At 37.8% G+C, this 25,293-nt stretch overlaps 1 long non-coding RNA gene across 1 annotated transcript in view; it reads left to right on the forward strand.

Annotated features, from left to right (window-relative positions):
- LOC122826345 overlaps nucleotides 1-25,293 on the forward strand; it is a 70,770-nt gene that overhangs the window by 30,303 nt on the left and 15,174 nt on the right. Inside the window, exon 3 of the long non-coding RNA XR_006369769.1 lies at nucleotides 3,712-3,767. This is a non-coding gene — a long non-coding RNA (uncharacterized LOC122826345). The remainder of the gene's footprint in view (nucleotides 1-3,711; nucleotides 3,768-25,293) is intronic.

The following is a 25,293-nucleotide window of genomic DNA, read 5'->3' on the forward strand; positions in this document are numbered from 1 at the left end:
TTTGTATAATGAAATCAAAATCTAGTGTAGGTTGAGTCTGTTCCTAATTCAGAACCTCCCATTCTTTGTTTTATGTAGTGCACCAAAGCTGTTGTTACATTACAGTTACCAAGATATGAGAGGCAGGATACTGAAAAAACTGCTTTACTCAACGTCATCTTATAGTAAGAATTTCATACTGTCTGGTCTTCTGTGTGACGGAAAGTATCTGAGTTTAATGTGTATATCTTGATATTACAGACCAGAGAATTAGGGGAACATGAGTTGTATTTTCTCTTCATCTTTTGCTTCCTCTGAAGGTCAAACTTATAGTCATAGCATGTCACTTTATAGTGTTTATGTTTACTTCCTGGTTTGCGTTCCCTTGTGGCGGAAAACTCTCAAGTCAGATTAGTTTTGTTTAACAAGGTTTTCCAGGCTGACTTTGACACATCTTGCCAGCTCTGCAAAGAATTTAGCTCATTCAGAAGAGCCAGAGAAATCCCACTCAATCCCCTTTTTGTGCTAGCACCAGTGACAAAGGCTCTAAATGGATTAGTGTAGGTGATTATTGCCATTGTCATTGGTTGCTTTTGGGTGCATGTTGTGTGGTGTCACCCATATACACATGCATCGTGCGTTTTGAAGTGTGTTTTAGATGTTTAAGCTAACACCTAATGAAGCAATGTCATTGTAAAATATTTGAAGGCTCCAGTCCAGCAGTGGCAGACAAAGATGAGTGTGACAAATGGAGAAAAGAGTTGCACGGGAGGGAATGTGCTGGGAGACGCATATAACCAGGACAGGTGGGAAGCAGTGACGGGTGAGAACAATTCACACTACAAACAGCGTTTGTGACACTCCCAGCAGAGAGTGAAGGAAATTGCCCAGAATGAAGACAGACCAGAAGGGTCAAGCAATGACTGTTGCTTTAGGGGAAAAGAAAGCAGCATTTTGCACAATACTTTGGCTGCAGAATAGTCAGTCAGCAGGACACAAGAGGCAACCAAGGGTAGGGGGGTTGGGGACAAGATGCAGGCAGAGAGAGATAGAGACAGATGGATGGAGGTGAGAGGGAGGCGGTGGGGTACTGACAGGGGAGGAATTGTATTTCGGGAGCTCAGTGCCAGACTCTCACAGATACTGGGAGAAAAAGGGAGGGCAGTTAAAAAAAAAATAGATCTTTGAAGAACAAGAATGGCAGGGAGGGTTATTGAGGGGTTTGGGAGTCAGCTATAAATAGATACACCTTTAATACCAATATTTTCCATGGGTTTTACCGTGCCATATTGTGGGTTGTAAGTTCGTAAGTATTTTCAGGATGTCAAACGAAATATTGGGCTACATGATGATCAGTTAAAAGGCCATTTTTGATCTATTTACCGCTAATTACAGTGAGCCATTCAGTGGTGTTTACCACGCTGTGAACTAGCACTGAATGGAAATGAAAAGAAGTGGCAAACATACACTAACCTCTTCATCGTGGCACCTGTCGGATTGTATATTTTCTTTTGGCAAATAAATATTTTATTCTCAAAGTTGATAGCACTGAGAGAATACAATTTCATCCTTTAATTTTAAAGGACATTACATTTACGATAATGTGAAAGTAGTCATGCTTTACAACAATATGGCCTGATTAAAAGCTTTGATTCCTCACAGGTAACTTTGAAGAGAACATGAAGAATAGGATCAAGCCGGGGTTCCCTGAGAAAACGTGGACATGCACAGGGCCCCCTAATTTTTATCCTGTACCTGTTACTTGCAACAGTGCTAACAACTCCATTACTGTTTATTCCCCCTGCTGATCTCCCCATTTTTCACAATATGTTTTTTGCTGAACCATTATGGTTCTCAGAAAACAGGGAGAATCTGGGGGCCTTTAGAAAATTCCTACTTTTCCATCATTAGCTTTAAAGCTCTTGTATCGTATCAGTTTAATTAGCAAATATAATGCCAAGTTGTGAAGTTTTGAGAGGAGGTGTACAAAGGATTATCAAGTCTGTTGGGGAGTCCAAGGCGTCTCTATTGGGCAAGATCAAAAGCGACAACAAAAACAAAGTCTAGACTTGCTTCTCCTTTTAATGTGCAATTCTCCGGAGTGGGTGAGCTGCACTCGTAATGACTTACAATATTTTTATTCCACCCATTCTGTTTTTGTTGCCCTAGAAAGTTATGGTTTTCTTTTAAGTGAATTGTGAATTAAATTCTCGTGCATAAACTCTGAACGTCTCAACATGGCAATGCCTTGTTTACCATCGTACCATTACTGACAGCCATTGCTAGAAAATGGTAACGGTCTAGCATTTTGAAATTCTTTTGATGCTCATGTCTTCAAAGGATGTGGATGCATCGTGATTGGCACTCAGTAGGTTTCAAAGGACATGATGCAAATCTCATTTCTCAGTCCAGATTAGGCAGTCACAAAAGAAACTGCGGTTTTCTGTGTGAACTCTTCAAGCTGTAACCACAGTTTTTGAGTCAACAAATTAAGCTGGGTGAAATGTTAACGCAAGACTTCACACCTTCAATTTGAAGCCAAGTACGGCTCCTCTTCAGACAGTTATCTCGGTTGCGAACATGCTTAATGCAAACGGAAGAATGCCGGAAGCACAAAATCAATCGAGATACTGTTTTAAATAATCGGATTGTACAGGAGCGAGCAGTAATGGTCAGAGCTCCAAGGAGTAGGGGAAACCGCTGACCCTCTTATATATTTTTAAAGACACATTCCTTATTATAGCATGCAACTGAAGCATCTGTGATTTTATTCAAAGGGGCTCTTTGCTAAGTTTGTACAAACAACTCAAAACATTTTCATACACTGTAGGAACTCTTGAGTAAAAATGAGAAAATATGTATTTTTAATTTCCTAGAATTTCACTATTAAAAAAATGACACTATCGTATTTATGTTTGCACACATGCACACTAATGCTAGATGCCAACTGCACAATTCCATATCTCCATTTTATACCCACATGTTTTTTTTTGTCCCTTTTTGCTTCTTATTTACAATCTCGGACCCAATCAAAGCATATTGATTAATTTTTCATTTTTCCATGGAGTATATAAAGCAACAAATTTATATTTAATATACTGACGTCTGGTCTGACATTAAATCACTTTAAATCATTCCTTTCAGTTAGATTATCAGAATTACTTTTAATTTTTGTTAAAATTGTAAGAGGGGAATATTTTTCTTTTTTCTGATGCAGACGTTTGCACACATTTCCTTAGTATTTGCTTTCGACAGCATCTCCAAGAGGTCTTCTCTTTTTGTTTTGTGGTTGATGCAGATGTTTTGCATTGCAACATGTCTTCTACCTTTATCATGATGTAGATCTGTGTAAACAGATCATTTTGGCACAAGCAGGTGTCTAGAAATCGTGTACATAGGTGACCCAAACATTAGAAGGTCCACAATTCTTTCCCTGATATCTACTATTTTGTACTGATGTATTGAGATTTTTTTATGACTAACAGCGTCAACAATGTTGTGAATTACCCTATAACAAACACACTGTCATAAACTGAGCTTTAACAAAGTGTTTTTAGACATAGTTATGTTAGCCATAGTTACTAGCCAGTCACAAAACTCACTCTCGCTGTTTACATTTGCCATTTTGCTCTCTGTTCATCGCTTGTTTTCTCTGGAGAAAGTTTGGTGGTTTCTGCCAGCCATTTTATACCAGGAAAATATCAACATTTCTGTTCCTTTCCTCTTTTTCAGATGATGGCATTGGCAGCATTCTGACGGCAGTCCGCACAAATTGCTGCACCTAACAGGTCAGTGATAGATGTTGAATACTGTTCTCCTGAAAAGCGTGGGGGTTTCTCAAATGTACCTGGCTTTGGCCAGTGGTGGCTGCTAATTTCCAACCCTGCTTGTAAATCAAAGTTAATAAAAAAAAATGATGGTATGTTAGAATTATCAGTTATACACTTATCACCAAGTTGTATTTTTAGATTTATTAGATGCAACCACAATCACTTCAGAACTCATGGGCAAATGTAACAGTTATCATGCAGATAAATCCCTAGTCTGTCATTCATTCTCAGTTTTTGCATCAATGGCCACTTTTTATTTCCTTGCTTCTTGATGATTTGTAGCAAGTTAAGGGCAATTTCAGCAGCTTGAAGAAAAATAAGAGCAAAGTACCTTTTTAGGTTTGTCACAAGACAGATTTAATCTTGGCCAGATTAGTGATGCAGTGATGTGCTACTTTGGCAGCAGTCAAAACTCAAAACACAGCATATTAAAGTTAAAACATACTTTGAAGATTGGATTTATGTTATATCTTCCCATAAATGTCTCTAAAAATTTCTGCTAACGGATTGAGGGCTTTAATGTCCTCTACGCGATATGAGCTCCTCAACTGTCACTTATAACATGCACAAGATCTTTTGATCCATTATTTTTTTCATTTTCATGAAAATGATGACAGTAAGTTATCTACTGCGATAGACCCTGTAGTTTTTCTCGCTTGTTCCTTTCATGTTTAATGAATGTCCAAGTATGAACCCTGCTGCCCCAAATATTTTTATAAACAAAAAAAGTCCATCATTGAAACTAAGCTATGCTATTAATAAAATAGCACAGTTTCAATTAAATTGACAACACATAGCAATAGTGTGTGTGTGATTGAGTGATTTTGATTGATGTCTATTAATTTCTTGTGATTTTTATTTTATTTTTATTTTTTTAACTATTATCTGTACAACAGATTGCCCCTTGGGGATAATAAAGTTTACTTACTTACTTAACATTGCCTTTGCATCAAAAATAATTGTTTACTGAGCAATAAGTGACCCAGCTATGAACCGATTAAATTCTAAATTGTCTGTCTTGTGGGCACAAGATCTGTATCAAAATAAACATCATTAGATTTTTATTAGAGGGAATGTGATAAATAGTTTTATGGCCTATTTTCAAGTAGGGCAATTGAGTAAATAAACCTTAAATGCTGCACTGTATTGGATGTTTGTTAGGTAAATTGAATACTGAGTCACAGCAGATGTTGCAGATGGGTAATTGGCTTTGTTGGGTATTTCTGGCTTGCCTCCTAGGCTCCTTTTTATTTTTGATTTAATTTATTTTCCCATTGTAGCTACTAAATGACCAAAAAACAAACAAAAAAAAAGCTTAGTTTCTAGAAGGAAGTAATGCCATACTTGCAGTCCAAGTTTAGAAATGGTAAGAAATGTGTACACTTTTGTTGTCAAACTTAGTTAAGTGCTGTTTGAGCTGGCAATACAGCAATACAGTCAAATGTATCCAAGAGGCATTGTCAGAGTCTGGCGACGTCTGTACATTGTTTTGACTGACTTGCTTGAACTGCCTGTGAGCATTTTTTCTACTCTTAGTTCCTTTCAGTGAAACACATAGATCTACAAGACAGATAACTATGCCTACTCACTCCCATACTTTTGTTCAATACAGACTTTCCAGCTAATTTGAATGCATTTTTCTGCCGTAAAGAACCCAGGCATACAGAAATAGAAAATGTGAATTGCATGCTGAAAGGCCAAAACCAAATACTTAAACCCATGATCTTCTTGTTGCACGGCAACAGTGACAACTGTTGTTGCCTTGCTGCCAGAATGCCATATTCTCCCCTCCTAGTGATGCAAAATTATCAGAGCTGTGCCATGTAAATTAATAAAACCATGTTTGAGTTGTGTAATTTAATCTGACAGAAACCAGCCAGAAGATGAATCCATCACTTTGAGATTTGAAAATTCTCCATCTTTCCTGATTCTTCAGTGTCTGATTCACCTGGTGATAGTTTACTCGCTATCCAACTGGACGATCCGACAACTGCCTATAACGTTATGTTCTCAGAACATTTTAGACTTGTCCACTCCTTACATATCAAGTAACTTAAATAACCACCTCTGGCCTGCATATGTCCCTTTAAATTAGATTACTCTTGACTACCACTGTTATTACAACGCACTATCCCCACTTTGAAGCATGGTGGCAGTACAGCTGTAGGGATGCATCTATTTTTAACAGTGATGGAAAAGTTGATGAATCGAAGAAGAAAAGTTGCTGGGGTTGTTAAATGCTTGAGACTAAGGCAAAGGTTGACATTCAAAAGACTACGACCCTGATCATACAGCCAGTGCTAAACATAAATAGCTTCGACTCAAAGTATCTGCTGGTTTTGGAATGGCCAGTCTGGATATTTTCCACTGAATCATTCCATACAGTACTCTGAGTTTTGCTTTACCTTTTGTGTTAGTTGATGTAGTTTGGACATTGAGGCTTTGGGACACATAACTATGTAGTGCTACAAAAAAAATCTCAACTAAAAACGATGTTTGACATAAGGTCACTAATACCTGAAAAGGTTTACTGACTTGGTAAATAGTGCATGAGTAAATGGTGCAATGAATTTTGGGAAATGCAACCTCTTTAAAAGATTTATAGAAGGCAGAGCTAGGGAACAAGGCAACTCTAAATGAAATGCTGTGATACTCTTCCCATCAGGCATCACTGCATTTAAAAAAAATTAAAAATTCTGGAGTGGAAATTACTGATGGATTTAGGAACATTTCTAAATAAGAGAACATAGGCTATTGCAACATAAACAAAATAAATAACTCTAAATTAAAATACTTTACCTAAAATGTGTTCATGTTTTTTTCCTTTTAATGGTAAATGTGTATATATTTTGTTGTGACTATTATCTCTTGTTAAGCTAAAAATTTTGTATATTGATTACTCTTTATTATGCCAACATCAGCATTTGATTGTTACATGTTGTGGAAAATTGTCCACTATTTATACAAATATAAATGGCAAACTATCCTAGATACCAGAAATGCACATAGCTTTGTTTCCATATGTTGTTTTTGTGAAAGAAAGAGACTATCCCAGTTCAACCTCTTATGTAACCAAATAGTATTTGTTTCGGAGCTTGAGCAACTCGGGATCAGAACTAACCCCATTGTTTCATCTCAGTCATAAGGTGTAAGGAATTTGGTTTAAGCGTCTTCCTTGTTTGAGTAAGGAACATCTACACCAGGGGTGTCAAACTCCAGTCCTCGAGGGCCGCAGTCCTGCAGTTTTTAGATGTGCCACAGGTACAAAACACTGGAATGAAATGGCTTAATGACCTCCACCTGGTGTAGATCAGTTCTCCAGAACCTTAATTATTCTATTCAGGTGTGGTGCAGCAGAAGCACATCTAAAAGTTGCTGGACTGCAGCCCTTCTTTATTCCATAAATTCTCTGTGATCCGTCTTAATATAGTGAAAAGATCTAAACAAAAAGCAAATATACAGATGTACTACAAAATGTCTTGGAACCTATGACAACAAAGTTTATGAAAAGATTCAAATAAAAAGGATTAGCTACGTTGTGATATAGCAGCTGGCAATGCAGATCCATCCACCATTACAATGTTGTTTGAAAGCACGTTGAACAGCACATCAAATATCATTTGGAACTGATTTAAAGCTATTTTTCTTTGTTCCAGTCAGTCAAAGTAAGAGGTAACCAAAAGGTCAGCATCAATGAATTATGCCTACTTGTGTTTTTGCCTACTTGGATCATCCTCTGGGTGATGCATAATTGTGTTTGCTCTTTGCACAGCTGTCGCAGCATGAATACCCTCATTAACAGGACAGGAGATTCATCTGAGGGCACTACCTGAGCGCTGCCAAAAGGTCTTTCCTCACAATGCAATGAAGATCAATTAAAGCTCGATAATTTTCATTTTTTATGATTAGCCCATTCTTTCTACGGTATGACTTCTCGTTGAGTTAGTATTTTTTTTAAATTATATAAGGGTTTAAATGTGCAGCAGGGCTAAATTTCTGGCAGTTTCTGACTATTTGTTCTTGTATGAAAAGTAAAAGCCCATTATCTTGCAGGTAACTAGGAATGGGTATGTGGGACAAACCTACACAGCTCCATCTCTACAAAAGGATATGCATCCATATACTTCTGTAAAGGACTATATCATGGTCTTTAAATAAAACCATAAACATATGTTGGCCTAACATGACGCGCATTTGGCTTTACCAGAAAAGCAACAATATTCCTCCTCCTACAAATGTCGTTCAAAATCAAATGAAAATTTCTCCTGAAAACTACCTCTGTTTAAACTAGAAGACACACACCATCCTACTAAGGTAAACGGGGTTACTTTAGTGAGCTAATTTCTTTAAAAAAAAAAAAAAACACTTCAAATGTCTTTGGTTTTTGGAAATATGCCTTGGTAGTCAAACAGTTACCCAGAAGTGTTCAGCAACAGATTACTTTTGTGCAAAGAGAATAAACGTGTACAAATTAGCAGTTTGAGATTAAAAAAAAAAAAAAGAAAAGAAAAGAAATTGAGCACTTTTACCACCGCTGCACAGAAACATTTCAAGCCCTGAAAAGAATTCCGACAGCCAGTCAGTGTGTTGGACCTGCTGCCCAGAGGAGCCCTCACACCCTGCTGAGCTTAGTGAATGGACAATTGAACATAGCACTTGTTTGTTCTAACACATTGTTGCTTTCACACACAAATACACACACAGAGGCGAGTGTGACGGAAAAAGCAGCCTCTGAGAAGACAGGAAAAAAGAAGGATGCTGGGTGAACCCGAAGTCTGTGGCGTCGATGTCCTTAATGAGCATTTTCCCATTCTTACATAAACATTTTATTCAACTACCGTCATAGTCATGCATATTTCATTGCGGAGTCAACCTGAAGCAGGAATCTTACACCAAAAACATACCTGATTGCTGGCAGAAGCTCCCAAGAGCCCCAGCTCTTGCCCCCTACTCAGAAAGGAGTCAACCTCAAATTTCCGTCACTGGGAGGAAGCTTGGAAATCTCTCACGGCTGATGGGATTTTATACTTGATCTTCATATTTTTCAAATCTACGCAAGAAGAATGCATAAAAATAGTAGTTGACTTGCTTTTTTTCCCTCAGTGTTCTTGCTAGCACAATGAGTAGATGTGAATTTGCTTGATAACATTTGATTTGACACAACCTGACAAGTGCATCAACTTGACGCAAGTTGGGGAACTGTCTTGCCTTCGTCCCACACTTCCCCCACTGGCAGAAATTTCTGAGCTGTTGGAAGGATAATAATGCAATGGAGGTCACGCTTTATAATGTTACCTGTCAGACAGCCAATACAGCAATGCCCTGGAAGAAATTTAATTAGCACAAAATGACAGGCAGCAGAGAGGCGACATTAAGGGAATTGAACGATAACCAGCTTTTAATCCCGTCTTGGCGAGAGAAGTGAAGAAAAGGAGAACAGAAATGGTTGTCTCTCAACAGTCGTGACTTTGATGGAGGTGGAAGTCTTTTAAGGTGATATGCTGTGTAATTAGCAATATGCATGTGTTTACAAGATTTAAAAAAAGCACTCTTGCTTTGATGTGTAATGGAACCATCCTCTAAAATTCAGACAGGGAAAGACGAGGCTTGCTGAGATGGCTATTTCTACCTTGTCCTTGAGGGCTCTAGCAGGAACAGCTTCCTGTGTAGAATTCTCCGATGTCAGAAATGCCTGGGGTGATGTGGAAACATATTTGCTCCCCGTTGCAGGTTTCTTTTTGTATTTTACCTATACATGTTATTGACAAAAATAACTACTGTAACTACAAAATGCAGCATGTAAATTGTTGCATTTATTAGGGGAAGATTGTTACCCAAATCAACTAGGACCCATGTGGAAAAAGTACGCATTTGCGAGTACTGCCAATGTGTCGTTCACATCAATTTAGATGAATTTTGTCCCACTCTGCTTTCCACAAGAGCCACTTTGTTTTCCTGTTGTCAACATGAAGCCTACTTCATGTTGTCAACATTTTACATTTAAGAGATTCTTCGGACTTTTATTAGGCTTGTGATTAACAAAACTGACCCTGAAATTTAATCATTTCATGATTTAACAAATCAGGCAATTACATTTCTTTGTAGGATCCAGTTGATCTTTTCTTTCATAAATGAAATCATAGTTTCAAAAAGCTATTTCTAAGGTAGAAAATAGTTGTGCAAATACTTTTCAAGCACTTCTGCATGGCGCTGTATTTCTCTGTACACAACCTGTGATCACAAATAGCCTTGTGATCCATCGTGCAGTTCAACAGTACTCAAAATTGCAGGTTTTTCATAAGAACGGAAACACTGGAGACCATTTAATGTCTTTTGAACCGTTAGAGCCAAGTTTTTTGAAGTATGACACTTTAATAAAGTGTGCTGTGGCTGTAACTAGGGGAACCGTTTTCTTTCTTACATGGGGCTGTGTGTAAAGATTGTGACAGGAAAGCAAGGCAAGCACGTTTCTTCATCACTGAACTAGAAACTACATTCCGTCAACGTACAAGTCTTTGTTCTATAGCCAAGCATGACACTTCATATCACGGTCAGTCTTGAATAAAATCATTATGTCCTATTCATCAGGGCCTCATTTAGTTAATTAACTATTGTATATGCCCAAATGATTTACTTTAACTCACTTGTACTTCAGTGTATTCTTTTCTATTAGCTTTGACTCAGAAAAATCATTAAATATAAAATAAAAGCGGCCTTGAAAGACTTTTTTTTTTTATTTTTCTTGCTGCAACTTTCAGAAAAAAAATTAAGTGGTTGATTGAATATGAATTGCACACATGCTAGTGGAAACGGCATGTAAATTATTTTCAGATTCTGATCTGGGGAAGAAAGGTTTACACAAGAAGCGGTCTTACAGGGGTTTTTTTTCTTCAGAGAAGGCAGTTGTCTTAAAACTGAGAGTTTCCCATAAAATGAACATTGATAATTGGTCATTGCATTAATGTTGCAGAAAAGTTCTTCTAGGTGAAGTGTAGACTTGGATCCAGTAGTAGAAAAAAAAAACTCAGAAGGGTAAAACAAAGCAAAAATATTGAGTAAAACACTTTGTGTAGTAAGGTGGAGGACCTGGGATGCTTTTGGCTGCAAACTTTGAATTCAGTATAGCAATGCATAGGACAGCAAGGCAGTGCATTAACATTACCATAAAAAAATTAGCATTTCACTGCTCCCCACACTACATCAGCCTTTTGCCTGTAATAACCATTTTAGCAAATTTTTATTGATTATCTATCTTTAGTTTACTGAATGGAGCAAGTCAAAGTAAGAAAACATGCTAGTGATACCCCACATGCCACTGACAGCATTTTGGCAAATTTTTGCTTAAACACTAATTTTAGCATACTGAATGTAATGAGTCCATGTTAGTCAACATGGTTGTAATTCTCCACGTTGTATTGAGTACACCTTAGCTAAGCTTAGCATTGTTGCTAATATTTAGCATCAGAACCGTTGACTTGGGTCCAACTGACGAGCGCTTTGGCAGGTATTGTTATTAATTTGGTGTTAAAGGATGAGTGTTTTCTTCTGGTAATGAACTGCCACGAAGTATAAAACGGATTTTTACGTTTGTGTTGAATATCACCAATGACATAAAGAAAACCAAAACATTTTCACTTTTCTGCAAAATTCACCAACTGCACAATTCTTGTTAAGTGGTATGTAGTGTAAGATGAGCATTATTTCAAAAGAGCAGAAGAAATCTTATGTTTTTTGAACAATAACAATATTGGTTGTTAATCTGTTGCTAAGAGATGAGCTTGTTTTCGGTAACAAAGTGCCACGAAGTAAAGATATGATTTTTATTTTTTTTTATGTCTGTGACTCTCTACATGCTATTGAGTACATTGTTTAAAGTAAAATGTTTGTTGTAGCATTGTTGCTGCTTTTTAGCATCAGAATGTTGGGTTCCAACCAACTGCTAGGAACCTAGTCTTCGCACTTCAGACATTTTCTAGTTTACTGTGATATTATGTTGCAGGATAGCACAAAGCGCTTGTGAAGTAATTGTAAAATAAAAATGGTGTATTTTCACCATTTTTCCAAACGAAAATCCATGGCAAGCATCTGCATTCGGGCCCTTAAGTAGCTGCACATCGATGTTGGAATAGCCCAGCCAAAAATGCAAACCTAAAACTAAATGACAATCTAAAAATCAGTGCTCACTGGTACTTCCATCCAATCTGAATGGATTGGAACAGTTTTGCAAAAAAGAATGGGCATATTGCTATTGACTCAGAGTTAAGTCTTAGTTTTTGTCACTGGAGAAATGTATATTTCTTTTGAGAGACATTTAAATATCACATAGAACACATACAAAATTGTCAAGGATAAATTTTATATCATAAAGAATAGAACAGTGTGAAATGGATCAAACTGATCAGATTGTGTGTGTTATAACGCTACAATCAACAAACAAAGAGAAGTGAAGATATTTCTGTAGTGTCTCTCATCTCATCTATTCAGTTGAACTTGTAAAGGATTGTACGTGTTAAATCTGTCTTGTGCTGTATTATTCACCTGACTGATTTCTATGCTCATATCGGATGTAATTGTTCTAGAAAGTAATTGTTCTGCTGAGAGAGAGAGAAAGAAAGAGAGAGCTGGGCTGGCTACCATGATACCGTTCCCTTTTTATCGCTTTGATTCCTGGTACGTGTGACTTGAATAACAAATACAGAATTATACAATATCTGATCTTCACATTTTCAAACTGTCTGATCCCAGACTTTTCCTTTTTAAGTGTTCATGCTTCATGGTTTATTGATTTAACTACAAGAGGAGTCAGTCATGGATCTCACACAAACAACACCACTAACCCACCTTCCATCTTTGTCCGAATGTCTCCACAGCTTACTATTTGAGAGGGCGGGGGGAAGAAAAATGTTTCTACTTCTTTGCTCTTTTTATGTTAACATAAAACCTAGCTATTCAGGCCTTCTCCTTAAAATATTCCCTCTGAAGCACTTAGACTAATTAGAGATCATTTATTCCTGAACCAATCAGTCCAAGTGTTTTTGTCTCTAAAATATAATAAGAGGAAATGCTGTTGCGCTAAGTGAGGGTTCAACAGCCCACGCTGCTTACTTAATTTGACTTCCGTGTTTTATTTTGTGTATGCACACACGTCTTTGTTGGATGACTGCTATGCAAACCGCAGCCTAATTTGATTAGTAACTTGAATATAATTACTCAGCAAAAGAGGGCACATCTTTTGCTTTCTCTGATCTATCTTCATAAATGTTATCTTGTCGAAAAAGATGTTGCTGGTTTAGAGTAAAAATTGCCTTGCTCCTGATTTGAAAGCACGAACTGACTTAAGTTCCCCAGTCCTGATTAGGTGCTGGGAACATTTAAAACCCATAAGATGGATTTAAAGGTTTTTTTAATCAGAGCCACATTAACCCATAGAAAATCGGTTAGCAATTCATAATCCTGAATATGAATGTTTGATGCGAATGTTTGATTTCTGTAATAACTTTATTAAACTGAAGGCCAAGGCAATTATTTCTTTTAAAAAAAGATAAGCTGAAAAATAATATTTGGAACATGGAGGTTAAGATAACCTGAACAATACCACTAATGCTTGTTCTTGATAGAGAGATGTGTCTAGGGACAAATATGCCTTCATTGACTTAATGATTGCTTCATATAATTTGAATTTGAATTCAAAACCACGTTTTTATTTCTTATAAAAATGTGGTTATTAAGTTTGGCAATAAGCTGATATTAAATATAGAGGGCAGGGCAAAGGAACCCAAGTTCTTCATCAATTGTTTAGTCCTGAAATTGGGTCACTAAGCTAGCAGCTCCATAATAAGCACTCAGACATCCCTTTCCCTAGCAACATTGCCTGCTCATTTTGGCTATTAGTGGCTTGGAAGGGAATTGGAACCACAAAATTTCCAAAATTTATTTATTTATTTATTTTTTTCAAGTAACATGGACAGAATAAGTCACTTTTTCTTCCTGTATTTAGTCTAAAATGTGATGGAATAGCATAGAAGATGTATAATGCCACCACAGAGTCGAAGTTATTCAAAGTTACTCTAGTTAAGGAGCATAAGCCTATAGTAAACCTAACCCTGTTTTATGCTAACATGTGATTCAAGGATGTTAAAGAGAACCAGTTCTTGGAAAAATAATAGGTTGGTGAAAACAGGAACTCTGATGGTTTCTTGGCCGTTTGATATGCAGGTTTTCAGTCCATGACTTGAGAGCCAAATATCATTTAGACCTTTACTTTAAATTGACATTATTTCTGTACTTGCTGATTAACTTAAAGTAAAATTGATGAGTTACAGGCGGGAACAAAAGACCACAGTTGATTTCTTGGCTATTGGGTTTGCAGTTTGGAGCCACTGCATAACTGCAAAGCCAAATATCGAGCTGACATTCTCTTTGGCTGTCATGTGTTCCTTTGTCACACCTTTTTATTCATTCAGTCTGCTTTTGTAGGGATGAGACGTGCCTACTTGCTTGCTTGCACACAACTACCCGACAGTCAGTGGTGTGCAAATGAATTTCGCATTACTCTGGGTCACTGAATTAATTTCCGAAAATGGCAATTGGGATAATCTCTCGTCGGACTTGATGTAAGTGGCGCGCCACATTTACCCAGTTACCCTTAAACCCAAGGGTAGACCAAGAAATACATTTACCCAGTCTCACCCCATCAGCCCATCTGGTCCTTTTTGACAATAGCATTGTATCATTTCATCTGGAGGCAGTTTTAACTTGCATGAGCATCACAAGTTGGACTGAGATCTATTTAAGATGAGATGCTCTAGTCTTATTGTGTGTGTGTGTGTGTGTGTGTGTGTGTGTAATGAAATGCCCTCCTTGGAGCTCATTACAAGCAAAATCCAGTTCTCTCCAGCCTTCAGCTCTCCAGTCTAAACTAGAGATCTTTGTCAGACTATTCAAAGTCAGCCATGATCTGCATTCCAGCACTGACATAAAACCAAAGCAGTTTCTCCAAATTTCAAGTAGTCTGCCAACGCCAAGTGCAGGCCATCACTTTAAACTTAAACATTTTTTACCAACAGCAATGTCGGCACTAAGAGGATTCAAACTTTAAGAGTACTTGTAGATGATGCAGTACTGCTACAGAGGAAGAGTGGCAGGAAGGAAACAATTGTTGAATAAAAGCAATAAAACAGCACTAGTCATGTCAAGCACCAACCTTCGAAAGACCCACTATCATGCACACTTTAGATATTAGATCAGGTTCTTTACTACCACCTCTCAAAAACACAAAGTTTCCGAGTAACGCCATCTTGACAGTTTTGTGTAGTGGTATACCATGGGATGTTATTCTTTTTGTAGTTCCAACTGAAACATCATTCACATTGTGTTGTTAACCTTGTTAGTAGCAGATCTGCAGTAAACCGACAATAGAACCTTATAGCCAGTCTGAAGTTTCTATACCTCACTATACAGTTATGCCAGGAAGACTACCTAAACTATTTTAATTTTGAACAAATGTTACACCAGCACGTTACAAGTTAACACTGTAGAGCAAGTTGTCAAAAACCATTTGAAACAAGCAAAAATACCCAAAATAATCATTTTTACCCAACAAAACTGGTGTCCTGAAACTGTTGGACTTTTGGACAAATCTGTTAATCTATCCATAAGGTCATTGCAATAATTAGCTTTTGGAAAACTCATGTTTTAGTGTTCTTCTTGTCTTTAGTGTACTTTTGTTGTAGCCCAGGGATCCTTAATTTCACAAGTTTTTCCCAATGCCAGAACCTTCTGATCCAAACTGTACTTAAGTATGTGAGCTAAGTTCATTCTCTCCAGCTGCTTACTCAAAAAGGGCAAATCAAAATATGACTGGTTTGTCAAGATGGCAAGTGAAATGCAAATATACTCCACACTTTTTTTTATATATATTGTCTAAAATAACAAGGAAGTTTGTGTATACCAGAACAATTTAATTGAAAGGATGACACATTTGCAAAATGATATACAGGAACTGCTCCTGGATGCCTAATTGACTCCAGTTTCCCCTCCCTCTCTCCTGGTAAAAAAAAAAATCCTTTCTAAGTTGACTCCCCTCTTTAACCTGGAGTGCTAAAGCTTGCTCAGCTCTGCTGCTCCCACACCTTGTTCCCATTGTTGCTGATCGTATCTTTCAGCTATCGGAGGACTAACGACCTTAGCAATCGTTGCTGACCTGTCGAGGAAAGTGGTGCTGCCAAAGAGAGTCCATTAAAAGATTAATGTATAAGGAAGTGGACACTGTCCTCCTGGACCTGCGGAGCACTACAGCAGGGAAGAAGAATTTGATTTATTGTCGTACCCCCTCCTCTGTTGGTGAATAGATGGAGAGAGATGAGTAGGGTGAAACATCTTACTTAGTCAGGGGCCTCTGACTGCTAGTGTTTTTTGTTTTAACTTTCATGAAAGAGGACTCATTGCGTGATGCAAGCTCAGTTTATAAATTATTTCGGTAATTGGAAGTAAATGAAATGTTTCCTGAAGTATTTATGTTGGCATTAGTCAGCAGAACTTTTCCTGTTGGATCAAAGTCAACGCTGGAGCCTGGCAGCCCAATTAACCTGCGCTTTTTAGAGAGTACACTGCCCTATTTAACATTCAGTGTGCCGCAATTAAGTGTTCTGTTGCTTTGATGAAATAAATATTAAAAATGCCTGCCGAGGCACAGAGTGGCATGAGCCCCACATCCCTGCATCCATTACTCATGTACGCGGCATATTGTTGGCGTTTGTGCAGGGACAAAAGGATTCCTGCCACATGCGTTTAGTAAAGATTTGCTGTCAAGCTGGAGGAGCCATGTTTTCCTGACTCTTACAGTGAGGGCCTGAACTTTTTATAATGTGCACAAACAGCCTCTTCCTCACCTCATGGAACCATGTATTACTGCTGTGGTGCTAAGCTCCCTCTAAAAATGGTGAGGTACTAATACTTATATATGCTAGTGATATTGACTCATAATGTGCATGAAACTCACTTAAACCTATAACCGCATGTGCATTAAGAATTAAGAGCACAATTTTACTGTGTTCCATATACAACCATCCCATCCCTGCTCTTTTAACCAACTCTATTAATACAGATCTGCTGATTGTGTTGTGTTTTTCACAACAAAATCACAGAGGATAGATTTACAGACTCTGACATCTGTCCTCCATGTCAGAGGATAGATTTTTGTCCCGAAAAGTATCTAAAAAAGTGCTTGAGATTTGAGGCTCTTTTCTTTTTTTCTTAATACCACATCTGGAACATTCTTTCATTTCAGTGCAACTGGATGTTAAGTTTCTTGCTGCATCGGGAAAGTAATATAGCAACCTACATCACTTTCCCATAAAATATTGACCCTTAATGTACTGCCAGGGAATGACTTAGTAGGGCCCGGTGAAGGTCCGCATCTAAATCAAAGACAGAATCCATAGTAAGATTGGAGAGCATGGCTTTTTATCTGATCTAATTGAGTTTAAGATGTTTTTGTACAGTAGAATTTGAAAAAAACTTCCAATTCTACAGCTCTAAAAAGCTGGTGCAGGTATACTCCCAAAAGACACATCGCTGTAACTTCAGCAAATTTGGTCCCTACTAATTATTGACTTAGAACCACATATAAATGCATGGTGTAACTTTCCAATTTTAGGTTGTACAAATTGAAATTGAAAAACATGCTTTCTATCTCTTCCACTTCACAATTGTGTCCCACCTTCTGTTCATCTCCTGTAAAGTCTTGATGGATGATTGAATTTTGAGTTGTAGCATGAAAGAAAACATGAAAGTTCAAAGAGTATACATCTGCAAAAGCACTGTAACATATGTCAGCATATCTATCTAAAGTGAGGCAAACAGCTGCAACACCAAAAAACATTGTTTATTCACCAAAGCATGCAGCGTAACAAGATTTTCCTCCTCACCACTCTCTGACCTCGATGTTGTCTGTGTTTGTTTTCAATCTAGTTCTCTCTGTGAAGCATCTTACGCTCCCTTGAATGGTACATATAAATATATTTATATATATATATATTTTCTATATAATTCAGTTTTGGAGTGAATTTATGTTAAAATGTGACTTGCATGACACAGATAGGTAGTAGCAAAGCTAACTCTTTCAAGTTTTCATTAAGATTACTCTTAACACTTGAGACACTTTGTAGTATGCATCCTTGAAAAATGTGGCGCTCTCGAGGCCGTTGAGGAGAATTATCCACTTTGGGGTTACTACTTCAGTTTCCACCTCAACTTGTCCTTACACAGGTTAAGTATTACTGTGCATAAGCCCATTGTGTTGTGACGGCAACACAGAAGCCACATTTGTGCCAGGTTCTGGTTTATGTAAGGAGCTTAAATGCAGCTTAGCTAACTCTGCACAGATTTCCTACCCACATTTTTCACCATAATAAGCTTTCGTACTATTGCAGCATTTGCACCATTAGCTTGCGATGACTTTGCATCTTAGCCCGACAGAGATGAACAAAGGCGTCAGATGTCACGACAAATAATGAGCAACCTTAGCTAAGTGCTCCTGACCAGGACAGAACATCAACAATCAGCAGTCTCTATGGCATACACAAAGTGCCCCAGAGCAGCTTCCCCTGCCAGGTACTGTTCATTTAAAGAAAAATAATATTCCTGTTAGAGGATAGCTTAAAAGGAGAATTAAATGTCCATTAACTGATGTCCTTCTGAAAGTCTCGGGAGAACAGCAGGGACAAGCTGTTACATCTGTACTATGATGGCACCACTTACCCTAATAACTACTATTGACCAGTAAAAATAAACGAGTTGCTTCAAGGGTTGACGGGTTTATATTTGATAAGTCAGGTGGGGCTTTGGCAAAAATAAATCTATTAATTATTTGTTGGGGGGAAAAAATGCATTCATTGATTTTTATTTAGATGTTGCAAATCTATGGCTTTATTCCAGACCACTGCAGCCAAAACAGCCACACTGTAAAGTACTTGTTCCCCATACAGTGTCTAGTGACTATAATTTAAGGCCAGTGCATACTCTGCTCGAACAAAACGATGACATTCAGTTCTGATTTGGAACTTACTGCATCAGGAAAAAGAAGTGGGTGTGCTGCAGTGGACGCCTCCACCTCCAGGTGTTACTGTGAGGCGATTAAGTAATTTAGACCAAAGTTCTGTTTTGGTCTCCAGACCACTTTGTTCTACTTATTTGACACATCTCCTGCATTCTTGGTTTCTTTCAAAAATTCTTTTGTTCTTAACCAATCATCCAGAAATGTCAGATTTGTGTACTGGATGGTCAAACGTATTCCTTTGGAAAAGTTCTCCCTGATGAGCGGTGGATTTCTGCACCTCCTCCCCTTGGCTTCTTGGCTGCTTCTCTGGTTAATGCTCGGGGTACATTTTTTAAAAAACCCAAACCTGCTTTAAACTTCTTCACAACTGCCCCAGCCCCATCTGATGTGTTCTTTGTGCAAAGCATTAGAAAAGACAAAAACTCTGCTACCTTCCCAGAATAGCTGGATACATGAGATTAAATTACACAAAGGTGGAGAATTTTTTTAACAATTGCTTGACTTCAGAATCTAATTGGCTGCCCTGGATTTAACTTAAGTGGAATCAAATGCACCCAACACTCAAATTTTGATGAATAACTTGATAACCCATGTTTCCCTTTACTTTTGATGTAATCACATAAGATACCCTGCTTGTGCATACTGACAGTAAGATGTATTAATCATTCAAATTAATGTCAAACAAGTTTTAAAAAAATTTCTCTCTCGCTCAAACCGTGAAGAAACCCATCATGTAGTATTCAAATGAAAAGAGAAGGGTCATCTTATTACAACAAAATGAATGTCACCAGCACAAATGTCTTTCTTCTGAAACATGCTGACAGATTGCTCAGTCGTCACCTTGGGGGTGAATTCATAATCAAAAAACTTGAAGAGAGAGACTGGTATGTCCCGTCTATTGGTATTCAGACACTGTTCGAAACATTTTTCAAATATTTCTTTAGACGTCTCATCTTTGACTTTAATACGAGGAAATTCATTCAGACTTTTGTTTGCTTTTTCTTGCATAATTGCCCCCAGCTGTTCTGAGGGCCCTACGTCTGACCTAAAAATGTCTTCTTTTTTTTGATCCACCTATGTAGCTCGAGATCAAGAAGGGATTAAATAGGATGTGACCTGACATAAAATAAAACAGAATCTAGATGTAACTCGAGGAATGTTCGCTTTACAACCAACCAAACGATGAAAACTTACAAATGACAGTGAAAAGGTCAAAACATACATTTGTAACTGCCCTGAATGTGTATGTGAACTCCAAGCGGACCAGAGACCACTCCAAAAACAGGAAGTGGACTATAGTACAGGACATTCTGGGTAAATACAACCTCATCAAAGGCACAAGTCTTGCATAAGCAGGAGAAATGACTTGGGGTGTTTTGCCATAAGCAAGAGGTCCTCCAACCGTTAAAATCCGAAGCCAGTACATTTTTTCTTACATTTCTTGAAGAAGGAACTCAGGATCCTCTTCAGAGGTTTTGGTTTTCTTCGATGAGTTTGTTTTGTTTGATACAGAGCCGGACGAAAACGAACTTCAGTAGCTGAAGATGTAGCAAATGTTTCAGTTTTGGGCCCCCAATCGAGCAAAGTCTCTCAGGTGTTAAAACGCCCTAAGAGGGGGTTACCACAGAAAACTAAACTACCATGATGCCTGTAAGATGTTCCTGCTGTGGAAATGAACCCACACAGTGTCTCTCTGCGCATTTCCAATCACACCCGGAGCTAAAAATCACAACAGGGGAGTTGTTTTAATGTTTTCTTCCTGCATCTGCCTTGCTTTTTTGTGAATCCACTAATATCAAACTTCAGGTGAAGTTAATGAAGTTAATAACTAAGATGTAAACGCGAACTGTCGACAAATGTTTTGGAACAATCTCAAGGCAAAGCATGACTGGATGTTCTAAAATTGAATGCAGCTAATTTCATCATTATCACCTGCTGCTGGCACAGCACAGATCTTAAACTAGTTTGAATTTGTCCACAGATTTTTGAGAAAAATTTGTATTCTTTTTTTTAAATTTTATTTTTATGGAGTATTGCATTTGGGGACCGCAGCCTGTGGCCTTTTTTCAGAAGCACTAAATGCTTAACAAGACTGTTTTGCCAGATATCTGAAATCTTAAATGTTTATCTTGCTTTCAGCACAATAGTTACTTTGTGCTTTTTGTTTTTATGTATTTAGTGTGCAAAATAAAATTCTGGACACTCTCCATATTTCTGAAATTTCAGAATTGGAAATGAGGTGATAGAAATTATGGAAACTACAAGCTGGGGGTAATTTATCAAACACTATTAAAACCAAGCAACTAGATTTTTTTTTCTTGTATGCAGAAAACAAACCAGTGACATTTGCAATATAAACATCAACATCATGCATTTACCAAGTGTACTTTAAACTTACTTACATTTATGTAGTCCGCTTACTCAAACAAAGAGATAAAACAAAGAGATAAAAAAAAATATCCCTGCTGTAAGCAGCAGGGATATTTTTTTCTCCTCTGTGCTCTGTGTAAGTTCACATTAAAAGTTGTAAACTTTAGAAATTCTGGGGATTTTGCAAAGCTGAAGCAATGGGTGCTGTTTTGAATTAATAGGGACCAAGTGACATAATGTACCTCTGGGTCAACAACGATTTGGACAAGTTTAATCCGTTAGCTGGTAGAGAACAGCAGCGGTGCAGGTAAAGGACGAGGGGCTAGCTGAGCTTTTGATTTGACAAATTGTTGGAAATCCAAATAAAGCTCTAAAACTTCATCCCTTGAACTAATGTTGCTCCTTTAAATCAGTGTCGGCTGTCGATTTAACCTCGTGCTGGGCATCAGCAGGTTTCCACTGCCATGTAATTATGCCTGGAATAAATAGGGCACTTGGCTTGTGGCACAACAGCACATCACAGCTGGTGTAATGGACAGTGAGGAATCCATTTGTTCTCCTCTGTTCTTTCCTAATTCCTCCTTTCCTAAAATCTTGCTTTACTTTGTATTTTTCATTCCTCCTTCTCAGCCCCCCGTCCCAGCCTTTAGTCTTTGAGCCATCTTCGTTTGTGTCCTTTGTTGTGCCGCTCTTTGTTATTCTCTCCTTTCCTTGAGTGAAAAGAGAAGACTGGGTCACATAAGCCTCAGAAAGAATCCAATAATGGAAACTGTAAAGCAGAAGGGAAATTGCATGGTGTCCACACAATGTGAATTCAGCCAAATTAGAGAGCATAAATATTCTCTCAGCAGTGAAACCCTTATCAGGCAGCTGAGTGTTGGTAGGTGGTTTGAAGATATTTTGGTGGCCATTTGGCTCAGTAAGGGAATGTTCAAACCAGATCTGAGCACAGCACCAATGCAGGGACAAACTCTGCTGCTGGCAGTTTGGTCACACAGCAGCACAAATAAACCCGAAGACCCCCTGAGCCAGTAGGGGATGTATCTGCCTTCATATTTATATATTTGTGTGTGTGTGTGTGTGTGCGTGTGCGCGTGTGTGTGTGTGTGTGTGTGTGCGCGCGCGTGAACTGGCTCAGTAATTGGTCCTTGAGGCTTTTAACTGGCACCATTGACTTGCCATGTCACTGACATTTTATGACTTCTGGCTCCTCCCCCCACCCCCTGCCTTTGCGTCGTGATTGGCTATTTAATAAACCTCATTACTAGTATGTCTAGTAAATGTTCCAACTGCTGTAAAGAGGTAGAGAAGAATAAAAGGTGTGCCTTTTTTGTCATTAATTATAAGTCATTCTTTTGTTAGAAGTACGCAATCTATTTTCATGCACATCACAAAGGGAGCAAATGCTCGTTCCTTTTGCCTTCATTATGGATGACTTCTGTACAACTTGGCTCTTATTAAAAACAACAGGGGTTCCGCTCTGTGCTTCTGACGTCTGTGTTTTTAATCTGTGCTAATTAATTTAAAAGGTCCTGATTAAAGTAATAGAATTGTCAGGGAAGACTTTGTCTTTTAGCTTATGCATATTCAACACGGCTATTAGGAACGGTATGTACAAGAAATATTTAGTCATTGAATACTTTTAGGTCACTATGAAAGGGTCTTGTGTTCAATCATGTGGATCGTCATTATGTTGAGTTATGTCACTAAATTCTTCATAACTTCAAAGCTGTACTTTTATTCTTTGGAACATTATTTGTAGCCTCTGAACCTTTTCATGAGGTTTTTTTTTTCCCCCCAGTCTATTTAGCGCAGCAGCTCAAGCTCAGTATTGAACAATTGGATTTAGGCCTAGAATTTGACTAGGTCACTCTAAGACATGAACTTTTGAACTCCAGCTGTTATGGCTCATTACTCTGGTAAAAGGTGAACTTTTGTTCCATTTCCAAGTCTTAAGCAGGCTTTGATAGTTTTCATATCCCTGCTAATACACATAATTCTGCCAACACCATATTTGGAAACCGTTTGTTCAGGCTTATGTGCAGTTCCAGCTTGCCACACTTTTCAGTCTATAATTTTTGAAAAGTAAAAAAAATAAACGCACATCCTTTCCCTTCCTGTTAGGTTATCTACTGCTTTCTGTTCGTCATATAAAACCCATACACGATACAGTTGTTGGATTGTAACATCTGAAAATGCGAGTCATTCATACTACTTAAACTCTTCAGAAGGCGTTGTAGATGAATGGACATTTTTAAAATCCACTACCGACTGTGTAACTCAGCTGTGAAAATGACTGTTTCAGGTTGACTGACATTATATCCCGCACATGATTGCCAAAGAATGATCTGCCCGACCTTGCCTGCTTAATGAAGCATCTGTCTGGAGACTATTCAAGTTTCCAGTGAGCCACAGATATAGGGTAAGCTCAGAATATGTCCCTGGACAGTTCCTAAAAAAGTGATGGGGAGAGTGAAAGTTAATTAAAACTTAACTTTCCGCTAAGCAGGATGTTCTCCGTCAAATTTGTGCTACACCGATGCTGACAGCGACACAGTAACTTGTCTTCTCTATGATAAAATCGCACTGTGCGAATGGTGACAAGCCAGATGTTCTTGGAAAAATTAACAACAAAGACTTCAAAGCAGATGTCTTTTTGAGTAATACAAGCCTCCAAATTTTTATAGTTGCACTGTTCTTTGAAAACCAAATTTAAAAAAAAATGCCTTCCTCTATTTGTCATTAGTCCATGTAGCTTACGTAACATATAATTGCTTTTTAAAGGATAATTAAATGCAGGTTTCAGAGGTTTGTTTGAGAATAAACCATTTGAAGAATAATCTCACAGTACTGTCACGTGAAATCTGATAGGAACCCATTTGCTGCTGTTTAACAATACAGTCTTAAAGTGTAATGTTGCAGTCTCTGACCTGTTCAATATATTCTTGTTAACAGTCATTTTGGGGATCCCCTGGGGAACCTTGGAAACTCTTTTTCCACATTTTGGCACCTTGACAACACTGTGTAAAACTCATTAAATGAATTAATCTTTTATTACAGCAGCATAATCTCACCCGGACAGTTTTAGAAAAATTCAAGATGTTAATTCAGTGGTAATAAAATCCTGTGACTTGTTCATTTTTAGTTTAATCACCACCGCCAGATCTTACTGCTACCACTAACAATGTAAAATAAATGTAATGAAAGAATTTGAGTATTTAGTATGTATTTTAATAATGGAGATTACACATTTTTCTTGAGCTCCATGTGCTTTGTACAAATAATACCAAGACTGAGATTTGCTGCAACATTTCAGGTTGAACTGTATCAGACATTGATATGACATTGATATAATGCAAAGTACTAATGAGGTGTAGTACTAATAGTACTAAATTAGTACTAGAAGTACTAATTTTGTGATGCTTTAGACGGTTTTCTCCCAGAAAACTTGATTCAGTTTATGAAATCTTAAACATTTGAAAATACAAGAAATTTCTAACTAAAAACCCAGTAGACCCTGATAGAAGAAAAAGATTGAGTCATCAGTGGCGTCTACAGCAAGTTGATTTGTCATAGTCACTCTGAAAACTGAAAGGCAAGGGCACGCCATTCAAGTAAGAAAACTGTCATTGGAGTGTAGAGATTGTCATAAGTCACCAAATGAAAAGAGAAATTTCCATGTCTGCCATATCGACAGTTGGAACAATATTTAAAATATACAAAAACAGGGGAACTGTGACAAATGAGGTTGGACAAGAACCCATTCAACAAGTTTATCTTACCACCACTCACATCCAGAAGGATGGTGAAGGAAAAATTCTGATCTTACTGTTAGCCTACTATAACAAACTGCAACATTTTAAGGTCTCCATAGCAACAATGACATGTCATCCACACACTAACCGGTTGTTTGTCGGACATATTTTTTGAAATAAAAAATTTATTTCATACCAATTGTAAATGTCTGAAGTTTCCCAATTGCTGCTATGACTTCTAGAACAATGTGGTTCCGACTGGTGAGACTTTGAATGCTCTTTTAGAGACAAATGATGATTG

The sequence above is a fragment of the Gambusia affinis genome, linkage group LG23 (genome assembly GCF_019740435.1).
Source record: "Gambusia affinis linkage group LG23, SWU_Gaff_1.0, whole genome shotgun sequence".
Classification (NCBI taxonomy): Eukaryota; Metazoa; Chordata; class Actinopteri; order Cyprinodontiformes; family Poeciliidae; genus Gambusia; species Gambusia affinis.